At 37.5% G+C, this 25313-nt stretch overlaps 1 long non-coding RNA gene across 1 annotated transcript in view; it reads right to left on the bottom strand.

Moving 5' to 3' along the window:
* Nucleotides 1-1684: 1684 nt before the first annotated feature.
* The window catches only part of LOC310897287, a 35660-nt gene continuing 12031 nt past the window's right edge, over nt 1685-25313 (bottom strand). Inside the window, exons 2-4 of the long non-coding RNA XR_014582188.1 lie at nt 8289-8509; nt 7029-7330; nt 1685-3629 (exon numbers count right to left, since the gene is read on the bottom strand). This is a non-coding gene — a long non-coding RNA (uncharacterized lncRNA). The remainder of the gene's footprint in view (nt 3630-7028; nt 7331-8288; nt 8510-25313) is intronic.

Here is a 25313-nt window from a genome sequence, read left to right as displayed (position 1 = left end):
GGGAACATTTTGGGATGGAATGCTTGTCTTTAGTGAGTAAAGTGGAAGAAATTAATTTCTAACAACTCAAGGCTAAATTTAATTTTTCATTGCCGTTAAGTCAATCTTCATTTAGGTGTTCTGCTTTCTTTAAGAACAAACACTCTGTTAAATATTTAAAATAATTTCAATGTGCAAACAATTCTTCTTTCTTTGAAATTTTTAGTAGAAACATAAGATGCTCTGCAGTAATTCTCTAAGTCAGTGCTTTCCTGTCAACCTAAAATAAGCAAAGAACTTTGTTTTTATGATTAAGCCATTTTCTCATTTTATTTATTTTTCTTTTCTATACATATCACTCTTTAAGCCATTCCAGTTCAACTGGAGAGAGTACTGATGCTGAAAAATCGCATTTAAAAAAATGCTGCTTCTTAGTTCATGAGTTTGCACTGAAGAGAGACAGCAGGATCTCTGAAACTATAAATAGCACAGGAATAGCAGAGTTATTCCCCAGTATAATACTAATGTGGTGCACTGAAGTCAACATTCACTAATGGTTACTAATTGCCAATGAACACTTAAGTGGTGAATTACGTAAAGGGGTGTTGTATTAACAGACAGGAGATCTTAGTCTCAGCTCAGCTACTGATCTACTCTGTTGTCTTTACTTCTGGCTTATAAGTAGTCATGTTAACATACCACTTCTGGCATCACATGTAGCAATAAAAAAAAAAAAAGAATAATTAATGGATGTCATCCAGAACTTTCTGCCCCTGGAGCAGCTCCCAGAGGACTGTGTGGCTGCTCTGATACGGACTATCAAGGCCTGAAACTGCCCATGGCCATCTTCCTCCTTCTTGCAAGGACATGTTGTAATCCTGGCTACACCATCAGACACAGAAAACTGAGTAGCTAGTTATGGTGAAGACTTGATGTAGCTTTTGATGAATGGGGACAGGTAGCGTATTGTACACATATGGGTTTTACAGCTGCATTGGGATGGCTCTGAGCCATTCACATGGACTGAGTTTTGCTATGGGGCACCCACTTTTATACTTGAATAGTTGCAGGGTAAGGGACACTTTAAACAAATTAATGCTATAGACATTACATTGTATTTTAGCTAAAATAAACCCAAGGCAATTTTCAGAAAACAAGCTGGAGCAGTAAACTGTAGAGGATCTCACAAATGTAAATGTAATGCCCAAGGCTTAACATTTACTTATTCTCTCTACTTTTTTTTTTTTTTAATTTTATTTTGCTTCTCCAAGCAACAGTTCATGTGAAGCTTCACAGCATATCATAATTTTTTCTTCCAACTAATAATTAACTTACATCTGGGTAATATATCTTGCAGAATGACAGCATGAAACTGTCAAGAGAACATAGTAATGGCATGGTGCTTGAGGTTGTGGAGAAAGTTTATGAGTTTGCTTACCCCTTCAAATTAAATATATTAAAGCTTGCTTGGGGGGGAACAAGCATGAATGTTTAAACAACTAAATGCATTGCTGAACCAATTTGGGGATCTATTATCGAAACCAGGACATACGTCAGATATTCTACCATTGATCACAGACTTTGAGCTCACAGCTACCTGAGCCCGATTGATCAAAAACCTTTAAAACAACATCAAAACTGATGCAGATTTTTATTTATTTATTTTTATTTTTGTTATCAAAACTCCATAAATATTTAACAGGTTTTGTTGTCTGGGTTTACAAAGGCTTTCATGGGGTAAGGAAGTGTCTCTGATAAAGAAAGGCAGCATTGAAGGTGGCAGTATTTGATGATCAGACAGACTATTTGATTCACATTGGAGCTGCTGTTCTTGAATGATAAAAAGAGTTATTGCAAGATGTAGAACACTTTCACTGTTCATTGTTTCCATGGAACAGAAAGAGCCAATTCATTCATGAGAAACAGTTTGTCACAGAAAGTGTAAATAATAAGGCTGAAAAGCAGGAGTTTGGAGTTATCATTTCCCTTTGAAGCACAGGAGAAGCATTAATCACCTCTTTGCCATGCTCTTATGTCCTCATATATATCTGATTCCTTATCTAGCTTTTTTAGATCCTTTTCTTTGAAAAATCAGAAGCAGGGAGAAATTCTCATATGCCAAAAAATACCTGAGAAAGCTTCCTCGTATCTGCAGCTCTCTTCATTATTCTTCAGTTCCCAGACAATTCATTTCCAGTGTTGATTTTAGCTTCCTTTCAGAAATGTTTTCTGAAGTGATGCACTGAAACTGAGGCCAGACTCTGGAAGTTCTTATTTACAGTGAGAAGACTGGACACAAACCCCTCGACTCCTAACACCAGGTCTTTCCCTTTTAGTTGCTTGACTATGCCAAACTATGCTACAGTGTGTCTGAAAACCTTTGTCTAGGGGGGGACATAGGCTACACTTTGAAAAACAAACAAACAAACAAAGCAAAACAAAAACTGAAGGTCAGTGACTCCCGTTTCAAACTCCAAGCTCCGTTATGATTTAGGTAAAATTTTGAAACTTCATTGTTAAAATACCCAATTCTCTCTGTACCTCTTATTTGCTAGTCATGCTGAAAAGACCTGGCCTTTGGGAAACCAAGTTCCTTGTAAACTGCTTAATCTAAGGTCTTCAAACACCAGATAATGCTGAAAAATTCAGGCCATGAATTCTCCTTTGAAAAAGCTGTTGTGAAGAATGAAATCTTGTTTGGTGAAAATATTTTACACTTTTGCTCTGTACCATCTGTTTTGTATTTAAGCTAACTAACTAATTATTCCCAATAATAAGTTTCACAAATGGCAAATTCTTTAAAAATAATTTAAGCCATTCAAAATATATATATATATATATACGTTTGTCAAAGCAAAAGTCACTTCTTTGGAAATGTCTGAGAGGCATGAGAAAGTCTATGAGGGGAAGCAGCATGGACTTTCTACTCTTGTGATGTTTTTATCACTTTGTCTGGCCAATTCTACCTTCTGATTTGACCTCCAATAAGAAAACCTTGCCTACTCCAGTGTCAGTAAAGAGTCATCCAGGAGCCAGGCAAGGCTGAGGTGAAACCCACCAAGAAGGGATAAGCTGGGAATGTGTGTTAAATTGGCATCAAGGTGCATACCTAGGAGAATGGTTTTGAGAGTTAGGAACAGGAGGTGTGAAGATGAGAACAACATTATTGGATAGAAAGGAGGAAGATTAAACTTCAGATCTTTTTATTTGATTACTAATTCCTCTTATAAACCCCAAATTTAATCTCCACTAGAAATTGAAGGATTTTTTTTTATTATTTTTTTTTGTCTTATTCACAGATTCCTAGGGTTATTCAGGTTGCAAAGGATCACAGGAAGTCTCTACTCCAAACTCCTGCCAAAAGTAGGATCAGCAAGGAGCTCAGACGGAATCAGGGTTTGATCCAGTTGAGTCTTGAAAACCTATGACTGGAGATTAGTATGGAGACTAGAATTTGTGGTTGAAACAACAGCAGCCCCCAGATTTGCACCTTCCTGGTCCGAACAAATATTTAATAGAGTTCTTCTTCAACCCTTGTATATGTCTGCATTGCCCTTTTGCTTCTTTTTCCACTGCGTCCTGCCAGCCAGAAGTCAGATACTTACCTGAGTGTTCTTTCTGTCTTCTGAAGAAATTTTACATCCAATCTGCTGAAATGAGAGACAGACTTGAATTGATGGCAAGTGGAACATTTGAAATGTTTAATGACAAAAATGACACAAAGATATGCCTGGGGTGGAAGTAACATGGGAAAAGATAAAACAGACAAATAATATGATGCTATCATATGCATTGAATCAGAAATATTCATATATTCTAGATGCTGGAAACAACTTGAGACACCTCAGAAATGTGAAAAAAAAATTCTCCTTATTTCAGTGGTGATTTTTATGTTTTACTAATTATCTGATTAGACATGAGAAGAAGCAAAGAATCCCACTCCATTTTTTATGACCTACATTGCCCTATATGTTAGCTAGTGTGCTGTAAGAATACATCAGCCTGAGAATCATGGTTATGAGATTCCACCTGCATTATGGATCTGCAGTCATTCTATCCCGCCATGCCCAGTGGCATCACCAAGTCAAAAAATCTAAGAGCGGGAGATAATCCTTCAGAAAAAAACTTGTGTTCAGCAACCCAACTAATTTATACTCATAGGACTCTTGTATGACAGCATGCACGCTGGAGAAATTTAAATCTCGTCTGGCCCCTCAAAGAAGCCTGTGTATGTAAATTAAATAGACTCCCAGACTACCATGATCTTCCCTAAAGGCAATCCGCAAGATGTAGGTTGTACCTAAGAAAAAGGTTCCCAAGGAGAAAGTTGAGACATTTCCTTGACAGATTGATAGCTGAGAGATGTTGAGAGATCTCTCAGAGCTCATTCAGAGTAACATTAGTTAAAGGTCAGTTATTTATATTTTTCTTCCTAAGCAACTGAAAATTCTTTGTGAATAGTTTGTGTCTGGATTGCATTAATAAATTATTTATTTTAAACTTTATATATGTGTGTATTAATTGTAATTTTAAGACATATGGAAAATCCTACAGCTTTCTGCTGCCATTAAGTAGGGATAATGGAGTATTCTCACAGTGTCTATTACTGTAATACACTACCACTAAACAGCATGGACCAGTTGGTAACTGGAAATGCAGACTATATGTGCAATATTTTCCAGTGAGTTGCATCACTCATGGTCCTTGGAAAGCAGCAGGACACTGGAGATATTGTCTGAGTTCAAGAATCCACTGGCAAAATTGTAACACCTTGTTTTGTCCTCCTTTGCAACAATCATGTTTTTAGGCTGCAGAAAAGATAAGACTTAAAAATATGCAAAAAAGATGCCATCAGAATAAATAGTAGGACATCAGCCGTTGCCCGTAACAAAATATCTGAGAAGCCAATATGTCCTTTATTTCACTGCCAACTCCAGAACCACAAATAAGGATGCACAGTATTTGCACAGATCTTTAAATATAGTGCAGGCTTGGCTCAGCATACTGCAGTTTGTGTGGCTGTTACTAGCATTGTTACAATTCACCTTCTTAATTCTAAACTCAAGAGATTATTTTCAGTTTCAAGAAATGGTAATTAATAATAAACCATGCACTGCTCCCCAGGGTAAATCAGGTGTGTTTTTTTTGTTTTTGTTTTTGTTTTTTTCCCAAGCTTTGGGGGGAAAAAAATCTCAAATTAAAAGCTAAAGCTTTTATATTGAAATTCAGAGTTATTTAAAATTGCAGCTAATACAGAAGGAAATATGCAGGCAGCTTCTACAGGATTCTGTTAGAGATATATGAACAGACAAGTCTCACTGCCCAGCATGTAGTGTGCATCCAACCTGAGGTGTGCCTGTCCTTGAATAAAATGCAATGAGGAAGGTAAGGTTAACACTTCTGACAGCAGTGGAGACATACTCTGCTTGTGCTCTTCAGCCACAGAAAAACTGGTCTTTCTCAAGGCCTGAAGCCTCTCCTACAAGACTTGCAAAGGACGAGAGCAAAGAATACTAACCCTCCAGGAGTGTTTTGTTTGTTAGCTACAGATCTTCCTCCCCTTGCTCCTCCCTGATGTATGCAAAATGGCACCAGTGCTACATTGCCACCCACTGACTCTTGCAATGCTTGCTGCCAGGTGCCTCATCAGTTCAAACACCCATCACTACTCTGGGAACCTGAGAGAGGCCTGGGAGGCCTTGACAAAGTGCTCAAGCCTTGTGAGGTCAAAGTGGAGCTCCAAAGCTTGCAAAGACAGTAGTCAGACTGCTCTTTCCCCCCCAAAAATGGAATTCTGTTACTGTCAAAAAAAGCTCAGACTTTGTTTCATTTTTTTCGTCAAATCTTTTCGTTGTGAAAATAGATTAGAAAAACAGCAGGGAGATTTTTGCCAAAAGCTCTAGGATTTTGCTTTCCTGTGCCTGCACAGCTGTCCAGCTGACATTTTTGGAGCCTGTTAAATTAACAGCTGACATTGTATAAAGAGAGGAAATCTAGACCAGGTCTTTGATTTTGGAGCTCAAGTGAGAGAAGTAAATGTGGGTCCTTTCCCTGGTCACTTGGTAATATTTGCTGTTGTAGATATGACAGTTTCATATTTAGTCAGGGCAACCATCTGCACAGGAGAGTCTCACTAATAGCCCTACATGATCAAAAGGCAGCAAGAGGCTCTTACTCTAGTACTTATACTAATCACCTTGTTCAAAAAAATAAATAAAAAATCTCCTCTCAGTCTTGGAAAAAACGTGCTCACAGAGCATGTCGGGAACTTATAAAGTGTTATGTGTAAACATTTAAGATAGAGATGAGGCTGGGATGAGTTTGACAAATAATGGGACATAAACAAAGCTGAAGAAACAGAGCCAGATAATGCTGAAATAAAGAGGATGGAAAGAAAAGAGAGGAAGGCAAGAGCTGGAATGAACAAAAGGGTAAGCTAGCAGCAGATGACATAAAAAGAGAGAGGTATTATTAAAACAGAATAGTTTACCTAGTTAAATGTAAATGAAGAAAGGAACTGGAAAAATAAGATAACAGACAGGAAGAAAGTAATCCAGAAATGGAAAAATGGAAGTAGGAAAAGAAAGAAAATGTATGATTTAGTTAACTGAAACACACATCATACTTATTTATTTTAAATACCTCTGCTGTTGATGATAGGGAGGGAGGAAAGGGAGCTATTTTGCACAAGGATAGGATAGCAATATGGTAGGCGTCTCTTGTCTATCATGAAACAAGTTCAGATGTGCCGTTGAATGAACTCAGAGCTTTTCCTACCAATACTTCTTAAATTCTTGAGGTAATACTTAACCATATCATTCTCTTTCTTACATTATTTGTCCATCTCTTTCTTTATGTAGATATCCAGTAAGATTTGAGGTTGTCAGCCAAGTCAGTGCTATGTTGCAGAAGACAATATATTTTTAAAGGTATTCTTCCGAAGTGTCAGTCACATTCAAACCATGAAATATGATTTTTACGCTTTCCTTCTTCTACTCTTGCTAACTATGCAAATAAAACTGGGAAGCATAAAAATTGTTTGGAATTACCTTTAATATTTCATCAGTTTTTGGCAAGCATTTTCAGTGCTTGGTTCTCTTGCTTCAGCAAAACTCCTGTCCTTAATAGTGCCATCTTCTTACCCTTAAGTGTTTCAAAGAACTTAAAATGTCTTGCAGCACTCTTTAACTACTGTAAGAGATAACTGTAGATGGTAGCTGCTCCAGCTTCATCTGGTGTAAGTTCTTCATACCATCATCTACTGGCTTCAGTGATTCTTTATGGAAATGCAAGGACCTCTGTGCCAGTGCCAGGCTCAGGAAGAGTCAGCAGGAAACCCATGATTGCTGCTCTGTGAAAGCAAGCAGCATCAGTCATGTACCAATTACTAATCACGTTTTTTTCAAAATTTGTAATGTTCTTCCCCTTGTTTTGTTTTATTGTGCTACATGTCTAATACTGTACCATTTTCTATAACACTGTACAACAAAATACTTTTTTTTTTCTCCAATGAATTTTAGATCCACCACAGCAGATCTGATTTTCAGTTCAGCCATGCAATATTTCTAGTAGAATATTTATCCTTAGTAAAATAAGTCATTCTGCTATTTGCTTTATTTTGCTATTCTTTTTTTTTTTTTTCTTTTTTTTTTTTTTCATATTTATGCTGAATCCAAACCCAAAGGAAAAGCTTACCTTTCACTCCCAATTACTACCTTGAAAAGACAGTAGAAAGGATAAAATTCTGGTACCAAAGGAACTCAGGGGATTAACTGAAAAAATACCATTAAAATTGGAAATGAAAAAGAAAAGTAGTGTTGGTTTTTTTTTTTTTTCATTTCCCATTTTAATATGAATATGGTGAGAAGAAATTACAGTGAAAAACAGTGGAAATCTAGCCCTGCATCGGCACTTAAAAAATCTTTAAACTATAAAAATCTCAGTTGACCATACAGCATACATGCCTATTCTAACATCAATACTTTCGAAGTAAATGTACACAAAAATAAAATTAGTATTCTATCTTATTCTCATAAGATTTTTTATGGGTATTGTTGAGACGGAGAATTCTGAATACAAATTATTCATTATCTATTTTTTCATATGTGGAGCTAATAAAACTAGGAATTTCATGTTGAAGTTATTTAAAATAATGACTACAAGTAATAATAATAATTAGTGGCTCACTGTTAACAATAGCATTACTGAGAGATACTGCAGAGTATCTGTTATATATCAAAATATTTATGTGGCTTCAATTGACATAATGGCCAAACTCTGAAATCCTTGCTTCTTCCTCACAAACTCACCTTTGTCTTCTCTGGACAGCAAGTTGCTTCTCATCATTTTTCTGTGTTCACAGAACTTGCAGGGCAGGTGGCAGGCTGTGCTGTTGATGGCTTTTGCTATTCAGTCATAGCTGGGTGTTTTCTCCCTGCTACCAGTTCCAGTCAATGTTCACTCACCGGCTTATATGGTCCTTTCCAAGGGGGTTTGCAAGGACAGAGAAACCATGGAGCATCAGAAGACCCTATAGATGACAGCCCAGAAAGCGGAGGAACAAGGATCACCAGAGTTTTATCTGGAAAACTAAGTAATGACCCAAACAATTTTTAGGCACTTTTTTTTTTTTCCACCCTAGAAACTGCTCAAAGGAGTTGTGCTATTTTTTGTAATAGAGAATTATAGGGGTAGGTTATTTTAGGAACTGAAAACAGCCCTGAGGTGAAGGAGATCTGAGGAACTTGTTTTCCAATTTCATGCAATTGGGATTTCATGTCATAGGACATTTTTCTGCATTTGCTCGCATGAGGGAAATAGGGGCACAGACCCTATTAGCCTAGACCCTAATAGGCTTCAGCACTAGGGTGATTTTTGCTCTTCCTTTTCTATTGTCTCCTGATCCCCTGTTGTGCTAGTAGCACCACAGTTTCCCATCAGTTCCTTAAATTGAAACCATGGGATCTGAAAATCGGAGAGGAGCTTGGCACTGCACTAGAAGAGGGAGGTAGAAACTAATGCAACTGATTTCAGACCCTTGTATCTTGACAACTATAGGCAGGGAAAATAAGCACATGGCTTGGGCTGCTAGTTCTGATCATGTATTAAACACTTGTTGAATGGAGTAATTTAAGGAAAACTCTGGGCTAGCATGAAGAAATAAATCTGGAAAATTTAAACTCTGAATGTAGACATTTAAAACTGAGAAATTCCTAATTTTTCCAGCTTGTCCTAAAAGTTAAATTCTCCTGTGGGCCAAAGAAGAGCCACCATACATGATAGGAATGTCAGGCTGCAAAATGAAAATGGCAAACCATTAAGACAGATAGTTGACATAACTTAAAAGAACGCACACAAACTTGGTGTTATAGCAGTAATTTTACGGCACACATATATTACAAACAAAAAAATGATGAATGAATAAATTCTTCATTGCAAGGTCACATGGCATAACCATAGCTGGATAAATTCTCATGTTCACTATGTGTCAATTACAAAAAAAGATTTTCACAATTTCTTTTGCAATCAATTTTATCTTGTATATGTATCAATCTTTGTCTGTGCTGCCTTAGTTTGTGTCCTCTACTACTGACTCAAACACATCAGGTTGCAAGAGCTTTTATTTTTAGAAGGAAAACTGTTACTGGGACCTTCCTCCTTTTCAGGCTGTAGAATTTGCTCCCTAGAATTGCATTAGTTCAAGACAACAAACAAACAAACAAACAAAAAAACACATTATTTAGGTCAACAAAGGTTTTAAGACTAATGTACTGTGCAAGGGTGAAAAAAAAATGGCATTTTATCCTGAATGGCAATAAGAATTCCTCCAAATCAGGTATTTATTCTCACATCTTGTAAGGAGATTTTGATATTAAATGTATTCCATTACTGTAGAAAGAACAGCAATTTAGAGCATGTTTTACAGGTTTCTAAACTTTGTTAGCTCTAACTTTTCTCTCTCTGAGACTGGTTCTATTATCCATAAAAACATTTCTCTTCCTCTCCTTTTATCAGTTTTCTTTTGTTTTTAAATTACACTGTATTTATTCCTCTATGACAATGCCAGGAGGATCATATGGAGACAGCAGAAATTTAAGTGAAGTAAAGATGATATATAGAAATATAAAATGTGAGAAAGAGAACAATGGCAAAGAGCCCTGTAAATCTGTGCAGAGTATTTGTCACAGACCTGGAAAACCACTGAAGACATAAGACACACATCTTGCCTTGTAACTTGATTAAACATTGATGGCAGAATTGTGCTCTCAGAGCTGAACAATAACTTGCTTTGTGTTGAGGTTGTGTGGTCACTGCACATTCAGCCCATCTGCTGACATCAGTGCAAGACTCTCACTTTGAGGATTGTGCATTGAGCTTAAGGGCTGTGATGGCTTTGCTATGAAGATGAAAGTGCAATATTCATCTATTCAATAACAGTGCAGGAAGTGTTGCATTCAATAACTGCTGAAGCAGGACTGCCTGGAAAGGCAGGGACATGCGCTGGCATCCATGTCACCTTAACGGTAACTTCCTAATGGCTTTACCTTGGAAATGTTGCCAATATCCCTGTGACTTCCTTTCCTTTTCTGCAGCATGAGCGTAAAAATAGAGGCCATTTGTTCAGAACAATGTCTGAAAAGTTTTATTAAAAGAGCTCCTCTCTTTCCATGTTAAGAATCCCTTACTGTAAAGGATAACTACCTAAGTGCTATAACATTCCCTGACTCTGACCATCTTGAAGGTGTACATGCTGTTCAGTATGAAGGGTTCATTTTTAAAATTCTTTTAGCAATAATAATTGCTAATTAACAGAAAAACACTGTGAAATAATTTCTGACCCTTGGGATCAGTTTCCTTTCTTTTGCAGCCTAATCCTTCAATATTAAGCATGAAAAAAATCCTTTCTCAAACTTTGTGTGACTGAACAGCATTTCTGTGAGCAAGAACCAAAGCATCTAGTCTCAAGCCCTTTGAAAGAGCTGATCTGACTTGGCACTCTGCTTTCGTTTCATCTTAGCGGAGAGCATAATTGCAAGCAAAGCCTTTCTGGGACCATCTGACTTCCTTGAGTGCGGAGAATAGTCAAATCTGTTCTACTGAAAGTAGAATTATATCCTTTGGAGATTATCAAACAATATCATGTTCCTGAATTTTAGCTCTTCTCTTTTTCATGTAGAAAAGTATTAAAAACAACAAATGCATCCAAAAGCCAGTAGAGGTCTTTTCACAAGGGACAGTAGAATTTTTTGCTGCACACATCTCTTGGTTTTGCATACTAATCTCCATGACAAACTGTGCTTGATTCTGCTCCCATTGATGTCAGTGACAAAACTCCCACAGATTTTAGCTGGAACAACATCAAACCCAATTTTGCTGACGGTTCAAAAGAAAATTCATATTTTTTTAAGTTTCCAATATAATTTCTTGGCCCCTTTCCTACACAGCCCGTCTAGAGGAATGTAGACTTCGTGGGATCTTAATATATAACATCCCTATTACTGTCACAGCTATAAATTACAATGTCAAAGTCCCAAGGACTGTATTGTTACAATTCACAAACAGCTCTTGGGAAAGAACAATACTACTAAATTTCACTGAAGGTATGTGACACGTCATGAGGAATGGCATGAAGAAAGTACATATTTGAATATCTATCTCTGCGTGTGTTTTCTACTCCTTTATCTGTTTGAGCAACCTTTGGTCTTCAGAAACCATTGAATCATTGTTCTGTGCCTAATATTTCCTTTGGGAAAATGTTCCAAATGATGTGCCTGAGGAGCCAGATTCTGGCACAGCTCAAGTCTCCCTTTTACCTAAATGTATCTCCCATTGTCACACTTTTTTTTTTTCTTCTGTCATTCATCATGGTTTCTGCAGGGAATCTAGCTACAACCTTAAGTACTGAAAGGTACATCTGTAAGTGCTCCATCATGGTAGAAGGCTCTAGTCTGTAATTCACATTTGCAAGGCAAACAGTGTGTGGAAAGATGCCTGCACTCATTGCTGCGCTGACCGTACTTGGAAAATTCTAGTGTAGATGAGATTAATTCATACATGTAGTATATATTCAAATTATGGTAGCTTCATGTTTCTTCTGGAGAAACAGTTCCACAAGAACATCTGAACAATACCTTTCATTTTCAAACTAGACTCCCAAGCGAAACCCTCATTATGTTATGAGCCCTATTGGCCTAATGAGTGTGAGTGCTATGTTTAAGTTTTTCTACACAAAGAATTCTTGAAAGGAGTTTAGTGTGAGGAGAATAAATTTTCCTCATTAACATGAACTGGGAATACTGATAGTACGTGCCTAGATTTAGCAGCGTGGCTAAAGCAATAAAAGGTGAACGGTGATCACAGTCATTTTCTGAGTAGTGCTTGAACGATGATGTTTGCTAACTCCATTTCAATATTTTTATGCTAGAATAAAACTGCCTTTTAAAAATTAGATTGATCTAGTCTAATTAATCTAATCTAATCTAATCTATATTAATTTAATCTAATTTTAATTAAAATTAAATTAAATATATAGACAATCTTAACAAAGGTGTTCATGCAGAAAGTCGATGAAAAACATCTGCTCCAGAAAAAATGGCTGTGTAGATAAGCCATTTGATATGGACAAGTGACTACAGAGTGACTGAGTGGCTGCAGCAAGCAACCACTGCAGTCACAGGTGTGCACACTCATTTAGACTGAGCCTGCTGCAAGATGAAATATGTTATCTGAGCCCACGGTAAAGGTGTTATAAGGTCATACATTTTATGTGCAGGCAGGGTAGCGGGGAGACAGCAAGATGCACATGCTGTCTGGTGATGCGGTTTGACTGAAGATGAGCTCAGCTCTGGTAACGATTGCTAGAAATTGTCTGGCCACCATGCTGGCATCTGCAGTATGGTTACATTTTCTGCATTTGCCTTCATTCTTCCTGTGGACTGAAAAGAACTGTAAAAGGACAGCAACTTGGAGGATGGCCCCTGAAATTAAGTAAATGGAAATTAAACTGGGTTTCTCTGACTTGTGGTGGAGAAGACTTTTCTGGGGATTTTTGTAACAATCACTTTCCTCCAGTTGTCTAAGTCACAGAGTTTCCATAGCTGGCCTTGGATGAAGTTATTAGAATAAACATGCTCTCGTCTATATGGGCAGAAATTTCCTTCTGCTGTTTTGATTGATATGTGAAGACTTCAGCTAAAGGATTTATCAGACATTTTCTCCACCCTCGAGAAAATAAAAAATCCATATTTTAATTTCAAGTTTATCTGTTTCATAACAGATCAAAAGAAATTCTCTAAGCCCTAGAGTCTTAGTGAGAGTTGTAGCAGCTAGTCAGAAGGACTTAGCAATACAAATGAAAGCACAACAGGTTGCTATTTGGGAAGAGATTGCACACAATAGGAACAATCACCAACAGCTAATCTTTAATTTAGACATGGTTTCCACTCTGTCTGGATCAAAAATCATTCTACTTTTTGACTCTGTCTTGTCCAACTGTTTTGAAAGACGAGCTGGGGAGATTTTAGTGCTGTCCGCACTAGTTTTGTTTCAGGGTTATGTATGCGAGAATTAGGATGGAGTTCTGTAAATAAATGGGTTCCTGTAGCATAAAGAGAATCAAGGCAAAAAGAGATGTGTTGCCTTACTGAGGAGCTAATGACAAAGGCTAGATTTTAGTGTAAGGATCACAAAATCACAGAATCACAGAGTGGCTGAGTTGGCAGGGACCTCTGAAGATCACCTAGTCCAACCCCCCCTGTTGAGCAGGATCACCTAGAGCACATTGCGCAGGATGGCATCCAGGCGGGTTTTGAATATCTCCAGAAAAGGAGACTCCACAACCTCTCTGGGAGGCACTGTGCCAGTGCTCTGTCACCCTCAGAGTAAAGAAGTGCCCTCTCACATTCATCCGGAACCTCCTGTGCTTCAGTTTGTGCCTGTTGCCTCTCATCCTGTCACTGGGCACAACTGAAAAGAGACTGGCTCCATCCTCTCAACACCATCCCCTCAGATACTTATACACATTGATGAGGTCTCCCCTCAGTCTTCTCTTTTCCAGGCTAAACAGGCCCATTTCTCTCAGCCTGTCCTCGTGTGACAGGTCCTCTATTCATCATCATAGCCCTCCTCTAGACTCATTCCAGTAGTTCTATGTCCCCCTTGTACAGGGAAACCCAGGAGTGGACACAATACTCCAAGTGTGGCCTCACCGGGGCAGAGTAGAGGGGGAGGATCACCTCCCTTGACCTGCTGGCAACACTATTTGGAAGGCACCCTAATGATGCCAGTCTCAGGGTCCCAGTATGTTCAGTGCATAGAAATCAGCTACAAAGTTAGATGGTTTTGAACAGTTAAATTACTCTCTCTTGTCTGCCCTCTTGCAGCATCTCCACCTCTTGTGTTCATCCCATACTGCCTCATCATGACTTTCTCATTCCGTGCTTGGAAGCAACCTGTGATGTTTTCCTACCTGTGGTGGTGTGTTTTGTACACAGTGCACACAGCCCTAGCCACGTGGAGCTCTGCAGCTTAAGAGAAAAGGAGATGGAGGCATATGAAGAGAATCCCGCAGAGTCATTTCTGTACTGGAAGGAGAAGCTGGGAGGGAAGGAGAAGATAGGATTCTCTTTTTGCTCATCCTATCAAGCAGAAGAATTGGGGACTTAGGGTCTGGTTGTATTCTGCAGTGCAACATTGAAAGACAGCCAAGTTAGTCATGGAGCTAAAAGCAGAGTAGTCAAGGGAGGGTGGTGCTGTGCCCAGGCTAAATTAAACTGCTGAGAAAGTAATGAGCCCTGGTGGAACTTGGTGCTGATGTAGCTACACTTCCTCCTGGTCCTGAGCTGGTATCTGCACAGCACGTCACTAAACATACTCTTATTAATTGCTAGGAGAGTCTTAAATGTGGAGTTTGCTTAATGAACTGGAATAATTCGGAGAGCAGATAACGAGGAAATGAATCTCTTTTGGTCTACAGAATAGGATGATTGTCTGGCCGATGCTGCAGTTAAGTATATCTTAAATATTTTCCTATGTGCCAGCCACCCAGCTGATCTCATTATGCAGAGTGCTGTCCGATGTCCCCATTCTGTTCATTCTCCTGATAAAGCTCCCAGATTTATACTCTTTTGTTACCATCTGATGAAGTTGTCTGGAATCACTGTTGGGGATAGAATCATAGAATCATAAAATATCATGAGTTGGAAGGGACCCACAAGGATCATTGAGTCCAGCTCCTGGGTCCCCAAAAGAACACCCAAAAAATCAGACCACGTGTCTGAGAGCTTTGTCCAAATGCCTCTTGGATAGGCAGCTGGTATCACTTAGATGAGGTGAGCTGGGAAGTGTGAAAAGGAAGAGGTTAAATGGAATAAAGTGCAGATAGGATGCAGGTATTTTAAATAGCCTGGATATTATGTTGCAAAGGAATTGTGTAAACAGCAGGATCAGCAAATACGAGCTGTGGAATAGTAGGATTATGTTAGAAGGCTACAGAACATTGAATTATTCTTCTCAGAATTTAGCTTGGTTTAAAGTTCACCAGTATAATTATAGGCAATGAGAAGATAAGGCTTTTGTATCAGGATGTTAGGAGACATTTGGAAAAAAAAAAAAAAGGAGAAGGGTAATGCTGCAATGAAGATTTACCTTAGAATTTGGGACAGACTGTGTGTATGCAGAGTTAGAATTTTCATGAGGATTTATCTCTCCCAACAGAACGTGTCACCCTTGTAATTACTCACTCCTCCAAAGCCCCATTAAATTAAACAGTTTATATGAATTGTCTGCTATGCAATACAAAAAGTGCTTGAAATTTGAAGGAAATTAGTTTGCAAATACAGAAAAACTGAAAGTTAACTGGATTATCCAAAAAGATGTTTTTTAATTAAAAGTAAATTGCTACCTCAAATGATGAATTGCTATACCTGCCACCAACATAAGAAACACAAAAAGTAACTGCTGGTGAAGGAGACGGAGTGTTGGTAAACCCACTTTCCCTCAGAAGAAGGGTCATAAAGGGTTGGTTGACTCACCAGAAAGGAAGGAATGCTTTCAAAAATCTTTTCGGTATACATAACTCCTTCCTTTTGCTTTATCTTCACCACAAGATTTTAGGAAGCAAAAAACGTTATATTCAGATGTAATTAAGTACTGTGATGATCTACTAACTTTTTTTTCTTCTTTTACTGTTTCCTCTTACATAAGAAGATAATCTCTGGAGACTACTATATGATTATCTGGTTTTATTTGAGAAATGTGTTCTAATTTTGGAGGACTCGTGTCTGCACATCCAAGGAATGGGTGAGGTACTATGATGTTATTATCCTTTTGTGCGGACATAGAGGAAATGTGGCAGTTAGGCTTCAATGAACTTCTGCAAAACCAATTGACATGTGCAGCCCAGTGCTTGACAAAAGCATTTCTTGAGGCACACTGGTCACCTACAATATGACAATGGCATAAGTCAGTTTTGTGCATCTGCCACCCTGATCCCAGCTGTGAAATAACTGAATTCTAGCTTCAGAGTTGAACTGAGGTTTTGGTAACTGTTTTCCTTTTAGTCCTCAACTGGCCTAAATTGTTATGGTTAACTGTGAGCTGTAAAGCAGTTACGATTTTCTGCACATAGGAAAAGCTGAGTCATTCTGGTAGAAAAGTGATTTCCAAATATGTAAAAAAAAAAAATAATAATAATCTTGAGAACCTATGTAAAGTCAGGAGTCAAGTCTTCAAATAATGTAAAAAAAAAATTAAAAAAAAATTGGTTCTCAAGCTCTTGTTCTCCTAGTGAATTTTGTTTTTATGAGAACGAGAAGCTTGTTGTTCCTTTTGTGTGTTTTTTGTTTGTTTGTTTTTCTTTTCTTTTAAAATAGGCTGCTGTTCTGTGTGAACTCTGAATTGTATTTCTAATGTGCATTGCTCGCCTCTATAGTTACCTCTAGAGAGCATAATACGACTCCCTTTGGCTAAAGCATTTGATTTAATTAGCTACATTTTCTCCAGCTGTTCAGCTCAACTATGTATCTTACAATGAAGGTCCTGCAGCCACTTATTCCCTTCCCAGATGACCATCCTTATTGGGATAGCAACCTGTACAGCATGTAGGAAGACGAGAACACTCAGAACGGAGGAGGAGCTGTACACATCCAAGTCAACACTGAAAATGCATACATATTTTATGAGAGAGATAGGTTTTTACAAGAGCAAAATGATTCAAATTTTTCAGAAGATATGAACACCTAGTGCTAGATGGAAGTGCTGTGATTTTACATTGGGTTAAACTGTGATGTCTGAATAGCAGTTATTGGAAATGACCTGGAAGCTGTTTGTAAACTAGGATACCACTTTACCATATCCAGTACTTCCTCATTTAAATTTTTCAGCAAGTTTTTTTTAGGTATTTTTTAGAATTCTCTAGCATGACATGCAGCTTTTTCCTTTGCTCCCCACCACAGTCCACAACTTCTGTACTTATATCAAATTTACATCAGTGTGTAGCAGACATCTCAAGAGCAACAGGTTAGGTCGACCTAGATTACGCTGATTAAGGAGTATCTGCATTGAGGAAAAAAAAAATTAAATTGACATAAAAGAGAGAAGTAACATATACAAAACATAGTGAAATTCTTATGATTTTTTTTTCTGATTCATTTGTAGAAAAATTGAAATAAAAGCAGAAGCTGTTTCAGAATCTTAAGCCTCAGAATGTATCCTTGATCCTGAATACTACAAAAAGATAGGAAAACACCAAACATTTCCATTTTATATTGCAAGAAATTAATGCAAATGGAAGAGGTAATTTTATTTATAAACAATTGATAGATCACTTTTGCAAGATCACTTTGCTGGCCTCTACAGCTACATATGTTTAAATGTTTAAAAAAGATGTTTCAAAAGGGAATCAGATTGTGGTTTATGAAATTTAAGGCACAGCTTTCACTGCTGATCAGAATGAGAAATGCAAGCATAGGTTGGAAGAATGAGTTGAAGCAAGATTTGAGGTGGTACCTCATTTGAAGAAAAACATAATAAACCAACAAAAGAGCCAATCTGCTATCATTCTCATCTCTGGACTGTTAGTATTATGTCCTTTATTCACTTACTGCTATACATTGAGCTCAGACTATTGCAGGAAAAATACAGGTGGTAACTGAGGTCAGAAATCTATTGGAAAGAAGGTTTGTTTAGTTCTGCTGCTCGTGAAAAAAAATTGCATGGATTTTGTTTGTTTATTCATTTGCCTTCCTCTGTAGCCTCCAATTTTATTCTTAAAGTAGTCTTTTTCTGGTGTTGATATGACATTTACATGCCAGGGCGCTGTTCTGAACTCTTTCATAGTTTCTTCATCCACTTCAGTTGATGAATTAAATCAAATTAGTAATACTAGTATAGCCAAAGTGGTGGAAAATTAACCCCATTTATAAGATTTGAGCTTTAAAGAATTAATGCTACTATTTATGTACAGAGATATAAGCTGCTATATACTGTTCCATTTTGAGAATGTAGGTTCAGCACTGGAGTGTGTGACTTGTATATTATTACATGTGATTACAGTCAGCAATATCACTTGTGTTACTGTTAGGAGAAAGACATAAGAAAAATAAGTTCTTCTACTTCCTATGTATATAGTTTGGATACATGACTGTGGATTCCCTATGGTTTGCAGTACAGTTTGTTTCATTGATTGGAAGTAGAAGTCAAAGTCTCTACAAAGCTGACAGTAGAGGAACAGGAGAAGTAATATGATAATATTTTCTAAAATATGATGCCTCCCAATGAAGTTTGGTTCTTAAATAAGAGATCTCTTTACTGCTGCAAGAGATCTCCTTTTAAATAGGAAAATGAGAAGCTGATGGTCAACACTTAAGAGTGACTATTCAAACTCCTGTTTTTTCACAGCATTATTCAAAACTCCACAATGCATAAAGTATTTATCTCCTGTTGTTAACAACAGCATTGGTTATTATCCATACGTTTTGGGGAATGATCAGTCGACATCCTTTTATTCAGTTCTGCTCCATGTTTTATTGGGCATTCCTCCAACAGAAGAATTTTTAACCATGTTTTTGCTCATTTCTCCTTGTGTTTGTGATTATTCCTTTTTCAGTTTTCAGGAACATATCGTGTATCACTTCTCTGATTAGCTTTGCTTATGATGCCATGTTTCCCAGTCTTTTTGGACTACAGTTTTAAAAATAAATAATAATAATTAAAAAAGCTCTTCCAGTTGGTTATTAACTAGAATTTCTTCTCTTGGTTTCAGCGGTCAGGCAGTTCCTTTCTCACATGTGTCTTAGAAAGCATGTGTGGAGTGTATTTCCTACACTGTCTGGAAGTTACACTTTTATCTTCAGTGTAATGGCAGTAACCCATTTTTCTTAAAAACAATATTTTAGTCATATTTTAAGTTCTCTTTACTGTAGCAGAAGCCTTTAAGATGAATTTTCATACAGGTGTATTACAGAGATGCAGGAGGTTGACAACAGAGCTACTTCTCGATCTTGATACGAATTTGATGCCTCAACCCTCTGCATCAAAATGCCATTAACAACTAGAGTTATTAAAAAATGCTTTCTTTCAGAAGCACTTATGGCATTTAAAGCATGTGTCCCATTGACCCTTAATGTGTCATAAGCAAAACTAGCTCTCACTATTTCAGCATTCTGAGAAAATTGATTTCCAGAACCCCACAGCAAATTGGTAGCTATAATGATCAGTTAGCATTTAGTGCCTAGTTCACTTTAGAAATGCTGTCTTTCTGGTTCTGTCAAATGGGTATTCTCAGCTTATTCAGAAGTTAGGTCAGCCTCTGTCACTAATTCCTAAAACTCACAGCTGTTTAAAAAACAGCTTAATTATTTATTGTTTTTGAGCATTAGGCTCTTTTTAACCTAGCACTAGAAGGAGGTGATTAACGTATAGACTTTTCCCAAACATCCTGCTGTAGCTCAGCCAGAAACTTTATGCTTAGACAGGAAATTCTCATTGAAATTCTATTGTATTTATCATGTGAGATGTCAGACTGGTTAACTGCAATGATCTTATAAAGTTTTGACCATACCAAAAATGCCATATTGTATCACCAAATTTGAGAAGTAACAATGATCTCTGCATACCTGGGATAGGAGAGACTATGCTATATTGTGGCAGTTGCTGATTTTACATGAATCTTATGTAAAAGAAAATCCACAAAAACCCATTCTAATGCAGTTTTCAGGCAGCTTTTTGTGCTAATCTACACAGTCAAAGAGAGAACAAACAAACAAACAAAAAAAAAGTGGAACTGTATTAATTCCATTATATAAATTTTAACAGTACTATGATGTGAAGCACCTTTTCACTTTATTCTTCCATCTAACACTAGTGATGTCATGCACCATAAATCAGACTTAGATGTTCGTGAACTAGCAGGCCTCCAAGCATATACTGTCAGAATAATTAAATGGCCTAGAGAAAACTTCCTTCAGCCCTATACCAGAAGAGAAGGAGAGGAACACAAAGAATTTATGATTCCTCTGAAGAACATCTAGTTGACTCAATCAATGTGCCTTCTATCAATAACTAATAACATATCTGCATCTACTGATGAAGACCATCACTTTTTGCTGTCACAGATATGTATCTTTTTAACATACCCTGGTTAAGTGAAGTTAGTTACATGGTAGGCTCAAAACCAGGACTGGGAAGCTGCAATGTCTGAAGTGCACCTGTGATTGTGCCAGATTTCAGCTTAGGAATGTATGCCATGTTTGTACTTTCTGGATTTCCTGTATTACTAGTAAGGCTACCCTTTAGGCTGTACCCTTTACTCCCAATTTCCCCCTCCACCAAGTGCTTCTTTCCAGGAATTTTTCTTTCACCATTATCGTTCACCTTTTAAAGAGTATCATAGAGCCAAAAGCAATCAAAGACAAGGAAAGAGATAAGAAAATTATTTAAATAATGCTTGACTTACTGGTTTTGAATAAAGATTGTGCTGAAACTGGGTTGTGAGTAACTACAGTTCTAGCAAATGCACAAGGGTTTAAAACGGGATGTTATTAAGAACTTTCATATAACAAACTGATTGTTAGCTAGATGAGAACTTTCCCATTACTGCGTTTCCCAAAATATGAATGGAGCCCTAACCACGCATAGCAGACACATGTTTAAAAATGCCAAGAAAGAGAAGTGGAGTAAATATTAAAAGACACAAGCATACGAAGATGGAAAGGACAAAATGAGAGATGTGGCACTGTATTATTTTAGACAGATGTGCTGGTTAAGTATTCTCGCAATTGCTTGCATGTAGATGTCTTATCAAAATCTCTCTCTTTTATATATGAATTTAAAAAATATATTAAATATATAAATAATGTGAATATTAAAAAATATGGTAGAAACTGTGGCTAATTATTTATGGACAAACTTTGAGTAAAATGCAAGTGATCAGAAAGTAAATATTTTTTTAAATGCCAAAGGCCACTGTTTTTCGTAATCCCTAGGTAGCAAGCTCTGGCAAGAGCAGAGGCACATTTGCCAAACAGTGCCTCAGAGAGATGAGGGGGAAAGTCTGCTTGGGACTGTGTTACTTTTTTTTCCACCCTCCTCATCCCACCTGAGTCCTGCCTACTAAACTACTGAAATCGGTCAGTCACGAGTGGATTGCCCCTAAAAAACTCCTATCTGGTTGCAGTCACAAAGATGGACACTTATATTCAATATCTGTTGTATTTTGTGAGAGGCAAAGGAAGATCTATGTCCCCTGCAAACTTGAGCTAAGCCTGGAAAAAGACATTGAAAAAAAATATAGATCTGCAGTGTCACTTCATAAGTCAGACAAAGGATGTGATATAATAAATACTTGCACTCATCCTCTTTCACTGATGTTGTTTTTCATTTTGATTAGTGATTTAAAAGGCTCATTTCTTAGTTTTTATCTCTTGGAAGGCTTTTCATTATACTGCTCCTATAAGTACACGAAAACAGAAATCACAATGAAACAATATATATACTGATGCTAGAACTTTCTTCTCAAATGAAATGATGCTGGTGCTTTTAAGAGCTGAAAATATTTTACCGAAGTTTTAACAGCCTCAGGATCAGTATTAATGACAGGCTTATTAGTGTGTGAAATACCTCCTAGCTGTTCTCCAAGGTGTTTAAACTAATCAACTACTAAGAATAAGGGAATAATTTTCCTTTTACTGTCACTAGCATCAGTTCATTGACTTTACTGATATCTCTTCTGCTTTACACTAATGCAAGAGAAGCAACATGTTCCTAAGTCCACATATAGCATCAGGTCTGTAGGGCGAGTTGGAAGTAGTATTATTGAATGACCCTAATTTTTGAATGATAGATAAGCAAAATTATATCACCATGATGAAAATGTATCCTAAACAGTCTTTTCTCAGCATTTTCCTTGCATCCATGTAAAATTTGTTCCCCCAAACTGACAGTTGGCAATTGTGCATCAATTAAAATAAAAAGGAAAAGGAAAACACTAATAATTCACAAAATTTGTATTTGTCTTTCCTTTTGTTCGGAGCGTGGTGTCAATGACTGATGTGACAGGACAGTGCCAGGACAAGAGGCAATGGGTGCAAACTGAAGCACAGGAGGTTTCCTCCGAACATGAGGAAGCACTTCTGTGCTGTGCGGGTGATAGAGCACTGGTACACGTTGCCCAGAGAGGTTGTGGAGTCTCCCACCTTGGAGATCTTTAAAAGCCATCTGGACATGGTCCCAGGAAACCTGCTCTGGGTGGCCCTGCTTGAACAGGGGAGTTGGACCAGATGATCTGCAGCGGCCCCTGCCAACCTTAGCCATTCTGTGATTCTGTGCTGCTGATTGTTTTTGTGAGTTGTTTTAATTTGGGGAGGGGAAATCTGCACAAGGAGATTTTTTATTTTGTAGACAAATTGAAGGACGTAGGACATGCATAGACTTTTGAAGAAGAATTTGCTGTTCAAAAGATAAAGCAAGGGAAAAGGGAAAACTCTTTTGAGCCATGAAATAAACAAAAATATATCTCACCATCAGAAGTTCAGATGGAGTGTCTAAAGGAGCCTGCAAAAGTTTCACATACTAATTCTTTAAACCTAGCCTGGAATCTGAAATGGAAATCTTAACTATTTCTTTTGGTTTATGCAAGACTGAGCATCTGAGGTGGCCAGAGTCTGTGGCACAGCCAAATACACTGAAGGCTGCTGGCCATGCAGTGCTTTAGAAAAAATGATGGATGGATGCTAGCAGTATCTGTAAAGAAAAAGCATTAACCTGAAAATAGTCTTCACATGGAACTGACTGGTATCCCTTCCTATCTGAAGAAGGAAGCTGATTAGAGGTGTCTGCTGACAGATTACAGATGTGAAAGATTGTAGAAAAAGGATTCTGGGTTTTTTGAAAGTCAAGACTGAGCTGAGGATCAGCATTCTGCCCTGTAGCATCCCAAACAAGATAATACTTTGAGGATTAGCAGTGCTTTCAGAAACAGCACACTGCAATTGCCACTGAGCTTTGTGAGTCAAGTACAACATTATAGAAAGGGGTATTAAGTACTCTCACCTGTAAAAAGGCACTGAAATACTGAGAAGGATGAACAAGGAAAGAAGAAACTCAAAATGGTATCACTGAACAGCTGAACAGACTGGACAACAAGGGGAAAACATTGGAAATTGATGCTACCAGTATAACAAACAGTTTGGTCTTTCACCTTCCCACTCACTTGGGATTTTCAATGACATTTTCCCAGCTAAAGAATAAGCCAGGTTGTAAATGCTCTGGAATCATAGGTCATTTGTATAAGTCCAGTTTGGGCAATGTTCGTGATTCATTTAAGAACAGTGTGTGGAATTAACTCATTTAAAACTGACTACAGGAAACATACTTTTGATGATCACATGTTCCCTTTAGTCATGCTTGAATTTATCTTCCCAATTATCTTTATCAACAAACATTTCCAGATTGCTTCTGACTTGTCTATTAAAATATACTTGGTGCTAATCAAAACTGTGCATAACCTACTAATCATGCTGTCAGCTGCTACTAGCTCTATGGCGATAGCAAGATTCAAGGAAAAAAAATAACATTTCAATTATACGGTTATCTAACCCCATATTTGTTGATGGGCTTATTATGTAAATTCTAAAAGGTCGGGAAAAAGGATAAACTTAAGATATTTGGACAGAGGTTAGCAGATGGTCCAGAACTGAAGTCAGGTGTCTAGAGACTTGCACATGAGAAAGGATAGATGAGCCTTTAGTGAGATATGTTCCAGTGTGATTTTCTAAGTAGAACTTAAGCAATTTATTTCAATTCTCATATAGTGAATAATTGCATGTAAATCAGAAAGCAGCAAATGCAGAATTACTTTGCTGCACTATAAACAACAACAAGAAAAAATCACACTTTTTGTTTCATTGGAAAATATTTCTTATCATTCTGAACTTGCTGTTCTGCTTTACTGACTTATTTCTTTATTAATGACTTCCATGGCAGTAGCACCCACATGCTTAGAGAATTCTCAGGCAGTGATTTGTATACATGATCATGCATACTCTCCAACTCATCATCTTGCCTGAAATCTTGCAGTGACAACAAAGAGGGCAAGAAATAAATTTATTATTTTTACTCCTCAGACTGGAAATTAAGATCTGGAGAGATCACAGTTGGGAGTTCTGCAATTCTCAGTGCACAAGTTACAAGCACATAGAAGTCTCCTGTTTTCAGAAGGAGTTGCTTGAACATAGCACAGGACCGGATGGAATGGACTGCAAGGCCAGATCCTAGTTTAACATTTAATGACACTCAGAGACCTAGCTATTTGCATGCAGAATGAGTCCAGCAATATAAGCCAATAAAAGTTACTGAGAAACAATATAAACACATATTTTCAATGTCGTTGTGTTGTTCCCCTCCCCCCCCCTCTTAATTTAGCAATTCATGGTTCACTGGTTAAAACACTAAAATTCTGCAATAATTGCAAAGTGCTTGTTAAATGCATGATGAATTGGGAAAGTGATACCTTTCAAAAAGGAGTTATCAATCAGCAGGAATATAGAAAGATGAAGGGGTGTAATAGAGTTTCTCAACAACTCCTTATCACAGTAAGTGTTATTCCCAGGGGTAGCTATGTGGTAGTCTAGACCTTTTGTCTGCTTCTTACTTCTTTCTTTAAAAGTGGGTTGCGGAAGTTTGACAAGCTGCAGTGGATGGTTTGCTTATTATTCTGAAATATATCAAACTGTTTCTAAGAAATAGGAAGGAACACATGCTTTATGGCGTAATAATTATGGGATTTATAAGGAAAGGTCCCTCAAAAAATTTTTAAATGATTGCGGCTAGGCTTTCTG

Source organism: Anser anser (assembly GCF_964211835.1).
Source record: "Anser anser genome assembly, chromosome: 3".
Classification (NCBI taxonomy): Eukaryota; Metazoa; Chordata; class Aves; order Anseriformes; family Anatidae; genus Anser; species Anser anser.
Note: the sequence above shows the minus strand (reverse complement) of the source record. Positions and strands in the feature narration are given on the sequence as shown.